At 34.6% G+C, this 14937-nt stretch overlaps 1 pseudogene; it reads left to right on the top strand.

The window, feature by feature from the left end:
- Positions 1-13900: 13900 nt before the first annotated feature.
- On the top strand, positions 13901-14524 carry LOC122737284 (annotated as a pseudogene).
- Positions 14525-14937: the final 413 nt, after the last annotated feature.

The following is a 14937-nucleotide window of genomic DNA, read 5'->3' as shown; positions in this document are numbered from 1 at the left end:
AACTTAGGCAGTAGTTTCTTCCCACCAGTTATTAAATCTATGTGGACTCATGTTTTGTAAGGTAATGTGCTTCTTGAAATAATTTCCATGTCTAAATCAGCCTGAAATCCTAAGACTGAGTATATGAGTTCTTTCCAAGCCCAGTTAAGTCCCTTTCCCTTGAGCTTTGTAACCAAACAAAACTCCTTTCCAAGCTCTCATCTCTAAATTCAGAATGAAGCAGTGCTATGTGTTTATCAAAAATACAACAGGGCCATCTACCTTGCTGTGCCTATTTTCTCAGACTCTAAGGGAAGCTAGTAGAGAGGGAATGAAGACACTTCCAGAGTCCTCAAAAGAAATATAATTATTATTGTTTACTTGTGTTTTCCTAAATGCTTACATGTTAAAAGAATCATACATATGTGACTATCCAATGGTATACCAAATTGAGAGTAAGCATTCTATTTTATTTTGAACCAAGAATTGGTTATTGGATCATCCATTTCTTACTACTGGAAGAACCAGATGCAATAAGCATTTGTTTGTGCTTTAAAGAAACAAATTTTGAAATAAATTAAACTCAAGGCATTTTTAACTTGTTTGGTTATGATTTGATCATTCAAAGTGGATTTTTTTTTTGGCTTAAGGTATTTTAACAGATTTTAAATTTCAATCAGCTGATTCTTTTGTGCCCATGATTATGTTATATGTAGCTCAAAATAATTGAATTTTTCATTAAAATCCCTAATGAGCAAGGACCTTAGCATTTCTGGAACTCCAATCTACAAGTCAGTTGATTTTGCTTTTTTTGTAAAAAAAAATATCATCTCCCATTTTGTTTTTGTTGTTTTTTAAACCAGGAAGGAAGTTGAGAGGTGTTAAGAAAACAATGGGTACATTTGATGACAGATAAAACCAGGGTCAGTGTCTCATTCACCAGCATTTTCCCAGGCAGAGGCACATTTTCCTGAGGGGTCATCGGGTCTTTGCAGACAGCATTCTTTCTGCCAAGCACTTTGTAATGTGCAATGAACAGTGTCATTTATTTTCATTTCCTCATACTTAATTGCATGCTTCTTGCTTCCAACATTAAGCCAGAAGGCAGGTGGCAGAAGCAGTAAACTAGGCTGCTACTAGCTGTCTTAGTAGTTATAGGCCATGCTACCCTCCTTTTGAAACAACCTGATTGTTTACAATTCAGCAGGAGCTATTGAACTGGAAAAATGCTCTCTTCCATTGCACACTCAATACATTTTCCTTCTGCTTTGGGGGAAAAAATCAGCCGCTGTACAGCATGGCAGCAAGTAATGATAAAAACAAAACTTCTTGTACCTTTCAGCAAGATGGATCTAAGGGTGATGAGTGGGATCATCCCAACAGCAGAAAACAGAGGGAAATAATTAACTTGAAAAATCCAGCTATTAACTACAAAATTACAAGAAGTGAGAAATGATTGGTCCAAAGGCAATTCTTGAGCTAGAATACATATCAGAAATGTTACTTCTAAAATATTAGTATCTATTCAAAAGTATTACACAAATCTACTTTAAACTGATATTCTTAAAACCCAAAAGGAGGCTAAGCAAACTAACTCACCTGTGCACTTAATTATTCAGTGGATATGGACTGAATCTGTGATATAATTGATATAGGAGACTATGCATGAGGAAACAACTCCTACCAATGCTTCATCTTTGTGATTTAAAAGTTTCAAAGAGCTCCCTAGAGCATTGAATGGTTATGTAACTTGCACAGTGTCACACAGACAGTATGTATTAGATGGGAGAATTGAACCTAGGTCACCTTGGCTCATACCTTGGCTGGTTCACTACCCACTATACTATGGTTCTACTTGGTGCTATATTTTTTAAATGTTTTCATTTCTCAGTATTAACATGCATGGCATCTAATGAAATAACCCCAAATAAAGAAAAGGGACTTATGGAATTCCTTCTCACCCCCAATCAGTCATTCAATAAATACTTATTAAGTACCTACTATGTGCCAGGCACTGTGCTAAGCACTGACCTCTCCTCCTCTCACTCTTGAAATTTTGTTGCTGAGCCAAAGCAATATTAATACCCTTTTTTCTTCTTTTACTAATAGATGTGACATTTAATTCATGGAGATTTATTGACATATTTAGACCAAATGATAATCCCTTTTTCTATTACTATCTTTGAGTAGCATTTTATGACACATAAATTATGGTTTTACAATGATGTCCCACTAGTTGCTGTTCTGGTGTCCTTCAAACTGTGAGAAAGCACACTATATTGCAGCAGTAAAGAGTAGCAAATGTCACTGGAGTCTAATTTCCTAAGCCTATTTAGTCTTATGTTTACAATGAAGCCATATTCTATGAAACCTCTTTCTCTTCCTGATAACTTTCCCCACAAAGGTTGTTAGATGGGGGAGGGGAGTGAAAGTGAGAACTTGGGCCATCCCAGCCCCCAGAAAGTGAAACAGGATCTGGTAGAGCAGATCACCAATGCTAGAACTATCCAAAGGGACAAAGACCTATTAGCAGTGGTTTCTCACTTGGGATCCATGAACTTGCTTTTGTAATATTTTGATAACTCTATTTTCAAAGGAATTGGATAACTCTGTAATTCTTTGTGTTGTTTCTTCATTTAAAAATATTCTTGAGAGAAGGGATTCATAGGTTTCAGCAGAGTGCCAAAAGAACCCATGACCAAAAATTATCTGAGGGCCTCCCTTGATTTTTCCTCTTCTGTTCTAGGAATATGTCAAGAATCTGAGCTCTCACTGTAAGGTAAGGCTTTGTGCCTTATGAAGAATAGCCTACCTTTATTCTTTTAGGCATCAGCAAGCAGGAGAATGCCCTTTTCCACCATAAATCTCCCCTCTGTGTTTCCTTCTTTCTATCATAACTCTGCTTCCTCTTCCCTTTGTTTTGCCCTTTTCTATCAATATATTTTCTGTTATTGTTCTATTCTATAGTATTCTAAATATTTGCCTTTCTCTTGATTATATCATTTGTATTCACTGTACTTATCTGCAACTTCCCAAAAAATGAGGTTCACTGCAAACTAATGTTTTCCAGAATTCTGCATATCAAAGATAATATGTCACATCATACAGTACTAGAAATATTTATCAAATGTATTTGAGAGGCAGCATGGTTACTGGATAAAACCAGCATTAGAGATCAAAAGGCCCAATTTTTTTGTCTTTATATCTCATAGGTCTTGGAAACTGTATGTCAGTAGTGCATAGAGGGCTAAGCCTTAGAGTCAAGAGATCCAGCTTCAAGTTCTGCCTCTGACATATACTAGCTGTGAGATACTAGGCAAGCCATTTAGGTTCTCAGGCAGCTCTTAGAGATCTGCTTTGTGAGAGGAGTTTTCTTATCCTAAAGTTCCCTGTAGTAAAGATTTTGTTTGGCTTGTTTGTTTCTTTGGTTACTTGGTTAGTTGATTGGTTGCTTGGTCTAGCCCTGTGGTTCCAATTAGTGTGAAATGTGAAAACTCCCTCCCCCACACAAATCTGTAAGTGTTGGTAACTTAGGGCTCCCAGAGTTCTATGGAATACAGACTAGTTCAATAACTTGCCCTGTAAGCTCTAAGGATTTGGGAGGGTGTATTTGTTTAGTCATTTTCAGTCATGTCCTATTCTTTATGATCCCATTTGGGATTTTCTTGGCAAAGGTACTTGGAGTGGTTTGCCATTTCCTTCTTTTATAGATGAGGAAACTGTGGCAAACAGGATGAAGTGACTTGCCCAAGGTCATAAGACTGGTGCCCAAGGACAGTTTTGAGCTCAGGAAGATGAGTCTTCCTGACTTCAAGCCCAGTGTTCTAAACATTGTACCACCCAGCTATTTTAAGGGATTAGAGTCACACAATTACTTTAAAATCATGGTAACAATAATATTAAAACAACTATAGAGCAAATAAGACTGATACAGATCCATAATATACTTAAAATATTAGATACACTTCCAATATTAATGTTTTTAAATATTCATTGAAGTTAGACACAAAAACAAGACTTGTTCTTCATAAATAGAGTTAGATTTAGTTAGGAGAGAGCAATAACTCAAAATTAAGTATCATCATTCTCATAAATGAATAAATCACTCAATCAACATTTGTTTAACACCTATAATGTTTGTGACACTGAGCTAAGTAAGAAACAAAGACAAAAATGAAGCAGTCATTGTCTTCAAGGAGCTTATATTTTACCAGGGAAAAACAGTTTCATATACAAATATGTATGTATTCATGTATGCGTGCATACATGTACATATATGTATGCACATATGTGTATGCATATATCATAGTGTAAATCATTATAAATTTTTTTAAACTAAGTAAAGAAACCTTAATTGTGTATGATTAGGCTATGCCAAAATAATTACAATTATAATACTGCCTACACTAGCTTACTTATTCAGTGAAACAGTAAACTACCAAATAATTAGTTTATGGGCTTAGGAAAAAATAGCGAAATTCATCTAGAATAAAAGGTCAAGAATCTCAAGAAAAATAATGAAAAATGTGAAAAGATATTGAGCTTATCAGTTTAGATTTTCATGCTACAAAGCAATATCTATAACAGCTATTTGATACTGGTTAAAAGAGAATTCAGACAGTACCACAGATAAGGTACACAACACAACATATAGAAGCAAATGAACATAGTATAATGTCTGATAAACCACCACTTGTCAAAAATTACTTAGGAAAAAGGAAAGCAATATGGCAAAAAAGTGGGGGGGTAGTTCTGAATGAATACATGGCTTAAATTTTAAAGTTTACAGCATTAAATAAATTATAAGGATCAAAAAAGAAAATAATTTTTGCAACTCTGAATGAGGAAGATTTCAAGATGAAAGAGATAATGGAAAGGATCTCAGCAAATGAAATGGACTGTTTTGATTATATAAAATTACAAAAGTTTTGGATCAAAAAAAGCCAATGCAACTAAAATCAAAAGAGATAGGTAACTAGGTAACTAGGAAAAATCTTTACATCAAATTTCTCTGATAAAGGTCTTATATCCAATATATAAGGAATTGATTAAAAAATAAATGATCAAGAGCCATTTCCCAATAGATAAATAGTCAAAGGATATGAACAAACTATTTTCAAAGGAAGAAATCCAAGATATTAAATAACATATGAAAAATCCCTAATAATTAGGAAAACTCAAATTAAAGCAACTCTGAAATTTCACTACATACTGATTAGGTTGATAAATGTGACCAAAAAATAGGAAAACAAGACTTGTTGGAGGGACTGTGAGAAGATAGGCACATTGAAGCATTATATAATTTCTACTAGTAATAATGAAAAGCAATTTGACACCATGCCAAAAATGTCACTAAAATAGGCATGCCTTTTGATTCAATGATGCCATTACTTGGTTTATCCCCCCAAAACAGATCAACAAAAGACATATAAATACCACATGTACAAAAAAAGGGTAGAAGCTATTTTTAAGGTAAAGAAATAGAATTGGTTGATCACAAATTGGGAAATCGCAGAACACATTATGCTGCAAAAACTCAATGGGATATTAGTGTTCTATAAGCAATTTTAAAAGGGACAGATTCAAATATACCTGGGAAAACTTTTTTTTTTGTGGGGCAGTGAGTTAAGTGACTTTCCCAGGTCAAGTGTCTGAGTCCAGATTTGAACTCAGGTGCTCCTGAATCCAGGGCCTGTAGTTTATCCACTATTCCACCTAGCTGCCCCCGAAAACTTTCATTAACTAAAATCAATTTACTTTAGAAGAATCAGAATAATTTCTACAATAAAAACAGCATTTTAAAAACATTTAACACATTTTAAATTTTAAAAAATTAATAAATTTGATCAATGCAATGATAAACCATTTCAGACAATTATAAAGCATGCTACCCACCTCCTTACAGAGCCGATAGACTCGAGATATAGTATAGGCATACATAAGACAAAACTAATATGGGCAGCTAGGTGACACAGTGGATAGAGCACTGGACCTGGATTCAGAAGGACCTGAGTTCAAATCCGACCTCAGACACTTGACACTTACTAGCTGTGTGACCCTAGGAAAGTCACTTGACCCCCACTACCCTGCAAAAACAAAAAAACAATATGACAATTTTTTATTTGATTAAATATTCATTATGAAATTTTTGTTTTTCTTTTTTTCCAAAGTCAGGGGGATATAGATGGGAGAAAATGGGGTGCTATTGTTAGAGTTTCCCCCAAAAGAAAAAGAAAAAAGAAAGTTAAAAAAGGACCACCAAAGCATTTTTAAATGCACAGATATGATCAAAAAGATAGACTGAGACATTTTCTCCTTTATCAACTAATTCTCGAAAAAAATTTTAAAAAACGCTCAAAAGAGGAATTATTCAAGAGTTAGAGCAGTTACAACTGATTCCATAGAACAATAAAGGAAGAAAACTTACAAGGTAACAGATACATAAATGAATACTGGAGACCACTAATTCTTAAGGTACTCACTGTGTACCCATCAATCTCCAAGTTCAGGTAGGATGTACAAACCATCCCAAGGGTTTATATTTTGAAAGCCATGGAGTGATTCTTCTCATTTTACAGAGATTCTCTCCCTATGGAAGAGACTACATGCTATTGCAACAAACAGTAGCTATTGATGCTACTCAGCCATGTGAACAAGAAGAGGACCATAGTGTGGAAATTTGGGTTTAACTCTGCTTGTGGTGGCCTCTAAGTTAAGACGTTATAAGGTAAAACTGGTTTCAACTACAATACCTACCCTGTCCAAATCCAGCACAGCCAAAGAATAAATTCCAACTGACATGACTCCAGAAACTACTTGAGATAAGCCTTAAGGCTACTTGATCTTTATAACTTTGTTACATTTACTTTTAATTTTTTCATGTTAGTTATTCTTTCCATTTACATTGTTGTAGTTATTGTGTACATTGTTTTCTTGTAGGTGCTTACTTCAGTCTGTATCAGTTCTTGTAACTCTTTCCATGCTTCTTTGTATTAATCACATATACCATTTATTATAACACAATAATATTCCATTACATTCATGTATCACAGTTTTCTTACTCCAATCAATGCACATTTACTTTATTCCTAATTCTTTGCATTCACACAAAGTGATTCTATAAATATTTTTGTGTGTAGGGGCTCTTTCTTCTTTTTGGCGGGGGGGGGGAGTCTTTCTTCTTATTGATGACTAAGAAGTTATCAGTAAAACTGGACTTATCCTACTATATAAGCCCAATAATGGCATCTTTGATTCAAAAGGTATTGACATTTTGGTCACTTTATTTTCATAATTCTGATTTTCTTTCTAAAACAACTATTCCATTTCAGAGTTCTACCAAACATGAATTAATGTGCCTATCATTCCACAGCCCCTTAAATATTAACTATTATTTTTGTCATCTTTTTCAATTTATAAATTATGAGGTCAAACCTCATGGTTCTTTTGATTTGTATTTCTCTTTGACATATAAAGTTTTAAAAAACAACACAGAGATCAAAAAGATGTTTTTAAGTGAACAAGGAAATAAAAAACAAATATGGAATTTCAAGAAATATAAGAAATGACAGTGGAGGAATGGGCCTGAAACACCAAGAACTAAACTCCATGACCCTTCTCCCACTGGTAAATCAATATATTTTGTTGGAGGGGGAGTGAAACTGATTTTGGAGGGTGCATAAATGGGAAGAGGATAGAGGAGAATGTGTGATAAACTTTAATCAATTCCATGAGTAAACAATGAAGAAGATAAGGAGTTGGAGGAAAATGGAAGTAGTAGCAAAAGTCAGAGATTGAAATGGCAAAGTACTCAACCCAATGAAGGAAGTCCCAAGTTCTATTTAAGAAGCCTAGGGAAGAGTTCTCTGTCTTTCCTGGAAAATGGAGATCTTATAATGAGTCTAATCTCAGGAGATTTGGAGCCCAGGAACAGCATTTCCTCTGAGGAAGTGTTGTGCCGACATGGACATCTTATTTCAAAATAAAGGAAATAAGAACCAATATAAATAATGAATACTGATTCTGAAATTATAAAATCAAATTCTATCATAGAGACTACAACAATGAATCCAAGAAATCTTTGATTATGAATACGTTAGAGCCTGGGGATGCAAGTGTACTTCAACATAATGTAAACATTCAATATAACTGACTATATTTAGAACAAAAACATTTAAAACCACAAGACTATCTCAACAGATTCATGAGGGGAAAAGCCTTTGACAAAACACTCATTTATGGAGAATACCCATAGACATAAAGGGATCTTTTTTAATATCATAAAACTATCTATCAAAGACCAAAACTGAGCATCATATATTCAATGGAGATACACTAGAAACTTTACTAACAAATAAAAGAGTGAAGCTAGGATAGTCCTTTTCCTGGCTATTATCTGATATGCTTCTATAATACCCAGAAATAGCAATAATGGATGAAAATTAAATCAAAATATAAAGATGGGGAAAGAGAAGAAAAAACCATCTACTTGCTGGTGAGATGGTGGTTCAATTAGAAAATCCTAGGGAATCAGCAGAGAAACTGAGAGAATTAATTACTTCAGCAATGTTGCAGGCTAAAAATAACCTGATGGCATCAACAATATTTTATATAATAATAACAAAATCCAGGAGGCAATAATAATAAGAAAAATGTCATAGAAAATAGCCACAAAATTTATCAAATGTTTCAGAATCAGTCTACTAAAGTACACCAAGCATACTCCCTACTTGTATTGATTCAATTACAAAGTGCTCTTTAAAGAAATGAAGAAGTTAAATAGCCAGAGTAATTTTCAATCTTCCTGGTTGATTCATGCCAGTGTAATAAAAAATGACAATATAAAAAATGACAAGTCATGCCAATATAATAAAAAATGACAATCAAAGTATGAAGGGGATACTTTATAGAACTGTATAAAATAATGCCATAATGGATTTAAAGGAACAAAAGACCTAAATTACCAAGGTAAATAATTTTAAAAGGTAGGAATGTGGGGGAAGTATTTCAAACCATATTATAAAGCAGAAATCATCAAAAAACATTTAGTGTTGGTTTAAAAAACCATAAAAGCAGATAAATGAAACAAATTAAAGAAGGAAGAATCAGAAATAATAGAACTTAATAATGTAGTGCTCAACAAAACTAAAAACATAAATTACATAAAAATTCCTTATTTGATAAGAGAGTCTGGATAAATTAGAAAACAGAATTAGTCCAACCTATTGTCACATCTTCCATAATAATTCCAAAATGGATATATGATCTGAATATTAGAGACTATACCTTTAAAGTGAACTTTAAAGTGTGTTGTTTAAAATCTAAATGTGTTGTCTAAAAAATCTAATGTGTGGTCACCTTAAATTAGAAGCCTTAGCATCAGTCTTTTGGAGGGAGAGAGGAAGAAACTGGACTATGTCCAGCAATTGTGGTCTACATAGTTGCCATCATTAGCAAACTATGGACTTCCTGAATGTATTTGGCTGTTCTCTCAGCCTCCATCAGGGCATCTTACATGTACCTGCCTCTCCTCCTGAATTTCTTTCTCCATTTTTCCACTTCTAAATCATCATGTTAGGTGGAGAGGAACATCCTCAGATTGTGATAGGTTACATACATATACAGGAGCTTCTAAAGCAGTAAGCTTGGCTGTAGGTTCCTGGATCAAGGCCAATTTGTCCAGAGAGGCATTCCCTTTAATGTGAAGTAGATCACAGCCAATCCATTGAATTAGTCACCAAAGAAAAGGTGGAGTCAGTAACAAAAGATGACATAGATAACTTGGTTACATGAAAATGAAAATCTTTTCATCAAATAAAATTAAGGCAACTAGGATAAGAAGGGAAATAGTCAGATTGGGGGGAGGGGGCAAAAATGTATCAAATATACAATGGTTTGATTTAAAACTAAAAGAAATACATAAGCCTAAAAGGGGTTAAAGGGTTTGACCACTTTTTTTTTGGGGGGGGGGAATGAGGGTTAAGTGACTTGCCCAGGGTCACACAGCTAGTAAGTGTCAAGTGTCTGAGGCCAAATGGGAACTCAAGTACTCCTGAATCCAGGGCTGGTGCTTTATCCACTGTGCCACCTAACTGTCCCCTGACCACTTTTTTTAAAGAGTAGATCTTAAACGATGAATCATAAACTATTAATGACTGTATTAAAAATGCTCCAAATCACTAAATTATGACAACTATACAAATTAAAAACAACCCACAAGTTTCACCTCTTATCCAAAAAATTGGCAAAATGGCAAAAGACTTTAAAAGTCAATGGTGGGGGCAGCTAGATGGTGCAGTGGATAGAGTACCAGCCCTGGAGTCAGGAGTACCTGAGTTCAAATCCAGCCTCAGACACTTAACACTTACTAACTGTGTGACCCTGGGCAAGTCACTTAACCCCAATTGCCTCACTAAAAAAAAAAGTCAATGGTGGAGGGAATATAGAGAGACAAATATGTTGTTGTTGTTCAGTCATTCAGTCATATCTGATTCTTCATGACCTCATGGGGTTTTCTTGGCAAAGAGACTGAAGTGGTTTGCCATTTCCTTCTCGAGTGGATTAAGATAGAGTTTGAGTGACTTGGCCAAGGTCAGACAGCTAATAAGTGTCTAAGGTCAGATTTGAACTCAGGTACTCCTGACTCCAGGCCCAACACTCTATACACACTGAGCCACCTAGCTATCTCCTAGCTATGCTAATGTATTATTATTATTATTATTATTATTATTATTATTATTATTATTATTATTTTAGTGAGGCAATTGGGGTTAACTGACTTGCCCAGGGTCACACAGCTAGCAAGTATTAAATGTCTGAGGCCGGATTTGAACTCAGGTACTCCTGAATCCAGGGCCCATGCTTTATCCACTGTGCCACCTAGCTGCCCCCTAATGTATTATTATTGATGAGACAGTATAATCATTTTGGAGAGCAAATTTGGAATGATAAAAATAAAGTGGTTTAAAATGGTTGAGTCAGAGATTCTACTATTAGGAATACACCCCCAAGAGGAAATAAGATCCTTAAATAAGCCCATATCAGAAAAAGAAATTGAACATGCCATTAATGAACTCCCTAAGAAAAAATCTCCAGGGTCAGATGGAGTGAAGACTACCAAACATTTAAAGAACAATTAATTCCAATATTATACGAATTATTTGGAAAAATAGGTGAAGAAGGAGTTCTACCAAATTCCTTTTATGACACAATTATGGTGTTGATACCTAAACCAGGCAGAGACAAAACAGAGAAAGAAAATTATAGACCAATTTCCCTAATGAATATTGATGTAAAAATCTTAAACAAGATATTAGCAAGGAGATTACAGCAAGTGATCACCAGAATAATACACTATGACCAGGTGGGATTTATACCAGGATTACAGGGCTGGTTCAAAATTAAGAAAACTATTAACATAATCATCCACATCAATAAGAAAACTAACCAAAATTATATGATTATCTCAATAGATGCAGAGAAAGCTTTTGACAAAATACAGCACCCATTCCTAAGAAAAACACTAGAGAGCTTAGGAATAGGTTGTGCTTTCCTTAAAATAATAAGCAGTATCTACCTAAAACCATCAGCAAGCATTATATGTAATGGAGATAAGTTAGAGGCCTTCCCAATAAGATCAGGGCTGAAGCAGGGATGTCCATTATCACCTCTATTATTAAATATTGTACTAAAAATGTTAGCTTTAGCAATCAGAGAAGAAAAAGTAATTAAAGGAATTAGAATAGACAAAGAGGAAACAAAACTATCACTCTTTGCAGATGATATGATGTTATACTTAGAGAATCAACTCAAAAATTACTTGAAAAAATTAACAACTTTAGCAAAGTAGCAGGATATAAAATAAATCCACGTAAATCATCAGCATTTCTATGCATGACCAACAAAGTCCAGCAGCAAGAAATAGAAAGAAAAATTCCATTTAAAGCAACAGTAGACAATATAAAATACTTGGTAGTCTACTTGCCAAGATAATCCCAGGAACTTTATGAACACAATTACAAGACACTTTTCACACAAATCAATCAGATCTAAATAATTGGAAAAATATCAATTGCTCATGGATAGGCCAAGCTAATATAATAAAAATGACAATTCTACCTAAATTAATTTACTTATTCAGTGCCATACCAATCAGACTATCTAAAAATTATTTTATAGAGCTAGAAAAAATAAAAACAAAATTCATCTGGAAAAACAAAGGGTCAAAAATATCAAGGAATACACCCCAAGGATATCTATCAATAACAAAAAGAAAAGGCTCTATATACACCAAGATATTTAAAGTAGAACTCATAGCTAGAAATGCGCTCTCCCTTCTCTACCAGAGTCCTCAGGAAAGAGAGCAAGTCAGATGCCAGCCTCCCCCTTCTTCCTCCCACCAGCCAACATCACTTCCTGACGCCAAAGAAAAGCCACATGGTCCTGTCCTCAGAGGCCCTCTCCTGATATTGGAGCTTTCCTACAGTAAATCTCCAGCAGGTGGTGTCATTCCAATCATTACACTCCCAAACATATATCAAAATCTCTACAATAATTAAAGTGGCTCAACTCCACTTCGAAGTTGAATCCAGAGTTAAGAAAAGGGTTTTTTTTTTGTTTTGTTTTTATGAAAAGAAGTAGACTTGTAGATTGCACTGTATTGTTCCTTACCCATTCTTGAGAGAAAATTAATTATTTCTTGTTTTTCTATTCCCTCTGAAATATTTTCTTTTGTAAATTATAAAAGATTGAGTCTGGCTTATAGAACATATCCATGCCAGAAACATTGCATATGAAGCCTATATGTACTTAATATTTGTGTCTTCTATTCCATTTCATTCTGTTCTCATCAGGAACTTACCCCATTCCTCATTCATATTGATCTAATTCAACTTGTCTATTAACACAACTCTTGCACAACCTTCAATTCTTTCTTTTCTACTGATTCCTTCCACACGTTCTATAATTTTCTCATCCTTAAAAAGAACTTCCTTTGACTGTCATGCCCTTAAATTAATTCTTCTTGCTTTCACTACTAACTTTAGAATTAAAATAATCTATACTCACTGCCTCTACTCACCATTCACTCACTTCTCAATCCCTTATATAAATGTTATATACTGCTTCAGTCCATGTATATGAAATATACCTTTTCCTAATTTTAAGCTGGTTGGAGGCAACGGTCATATTTTTTTTTCATTTTTGTATTACCAGTGCTTAGACTATCTAGGTATTATTGTTGAACAGAATTGTTGGAGTTTATTTTAATTTAACAGTCTTCTAAGTATTCATGTTAAATGAGGCATTAAATAGTAAGGGATATTTTTATTAATGTCACTGAAGATATTTTGCATCAAACCCTTCAAAAATGAGTGATTACCAAATTCTTCTCATAACAATTAACATTGCTTGAATTTCATAGAGCCCCATTGTACAACAAAGCCTCTTCAATGAGGTTAATAACATTGCAAAAGAGATGATCCAAATATTTACAATAGGAAAACAAATTGGATTTTAAAAAATGTTGCCTAAACTGGGATATGCAACTATATTAAGTGATGAAAAAAATGGGCTCAGAACGGAGTAATTGAGTAGCAGGGGGAGATTGCATTGGATTATAGTTGGGGATTTCATGGTAGTTTCAATTTTATGTTGTTGGTTTGGGGTTTGTTTGTTTTTCTTGGTGGCACAAAAGATCATCTCATTAATGCCAATATTTCGATACTGTAGAGCTAAGAATGACATCTCAAAAGAGTTAAAATTACAAATAATCCAAAGGACAATGCAAAGATACAAAGTGGTCATAAGTAGACTACAGCATGTTATCAACTACAAATTCCATGTAGAGTGACATAAACTAAATTGTTGAAAACAGTTATGGCTCTTCCTCTTCATCATCTTCCTGCCTCTGCCTCTCACAACCATGAAGGTTGAGCTGTACAGCTTCAGCGTTAACAAGATCTACCTGGGTCATGGGAGGCGCTACACCCACACAGACAGGAAAGTTTTCCTTTTTTTTTTTTTTTGGTGAGGCAATTGGGGTTAAGTGACTTGCCCAGGGTCACACAGCTAGTAAAGTGTGAAGTGTCTGAGTCTGGATTTGAACTCAGGTCCTCCTGAATCCAGGGCCACTGCTCTATCACTGCGCCACTTAGCTGCCCCCAGTTTTCCAATTTTTGAATGCAAAATGTTAGTCTGCATTCTTTTCAAAGAGGAACCCTTGGCAGATCAATTGGATTGTCCTTTATAGAAGAAAGGACAGTTGGAAGAGATTCAAAAGAAAAGAACCCACCAGGCAGTTAAATTCCAGATGGCTATCACTGGGGGTTCTCTTGCTGATATAATGGCCAAGAGGAACCAGAAACCTGAATTTCGAAATGCCCAATGAGAACAAGCCATCAGGGCTGCCAAGGAAGCAAAAAAGGCTAAGCAAGCAACTAAGAAAACAGCTGCATCTGCTGCTAAGGCTCCTGCAAAGGCAGCACCTAAACAAAAGATTGTGAAACCAGTGAAAGTTTCTGTACTCCAAGTTGGTGGAAAACGTTAATTGTCTACTAGATTGGACTAAGTAAAATAAAATTTAAAGTAACAAAAACAGTTATGGATATAATAGAAGGGTTTCTGAACAGGTATCAAAAATTATAGACAATAGATGGACAACCTGATAGTCCCCTGTACCCCGTGATACTAAATAAATAAGAAGAAATTCTTCAGTACACAAGGTTAATTCTCTATAGAATTTCTATGAGAAAAATATGGACAAGAATTTCACAAGGTAACAAAGTTTGGATAGGAAGCTGTAACAAAACAAATTAGTTTGGGTGAGGTATCTTTGAATTTACATTATATATAGATAATCATAGGAATGTCACCTTTAGATACAAATGGCAACTTAGGTGCATAATTACACTTGCACACTAAAAAGAAGCTTTAGGATTCTCAATTTAGCTTATGCTCTTT

This window comes from Dromiciops gliroides, chromosome 1 (assembly GCF_019393635.1).
Source record: "Dromiciops gliroides isolate mDroGli1 chromosome 1, mDroGli1.pri, whole genome shotgun sequence".
NCBI lineage: Eukaryota > Metazoa > Chordata > Mammalia > Microbiotheria > Microbiotheriidae > Dromiciops > Dromiciops gliroides.
The sequence above is the reverse complement of the archived record's forward strand: the minus strand, read 5'-3'. Positions and strand labels throughout refer to the sequence as shown.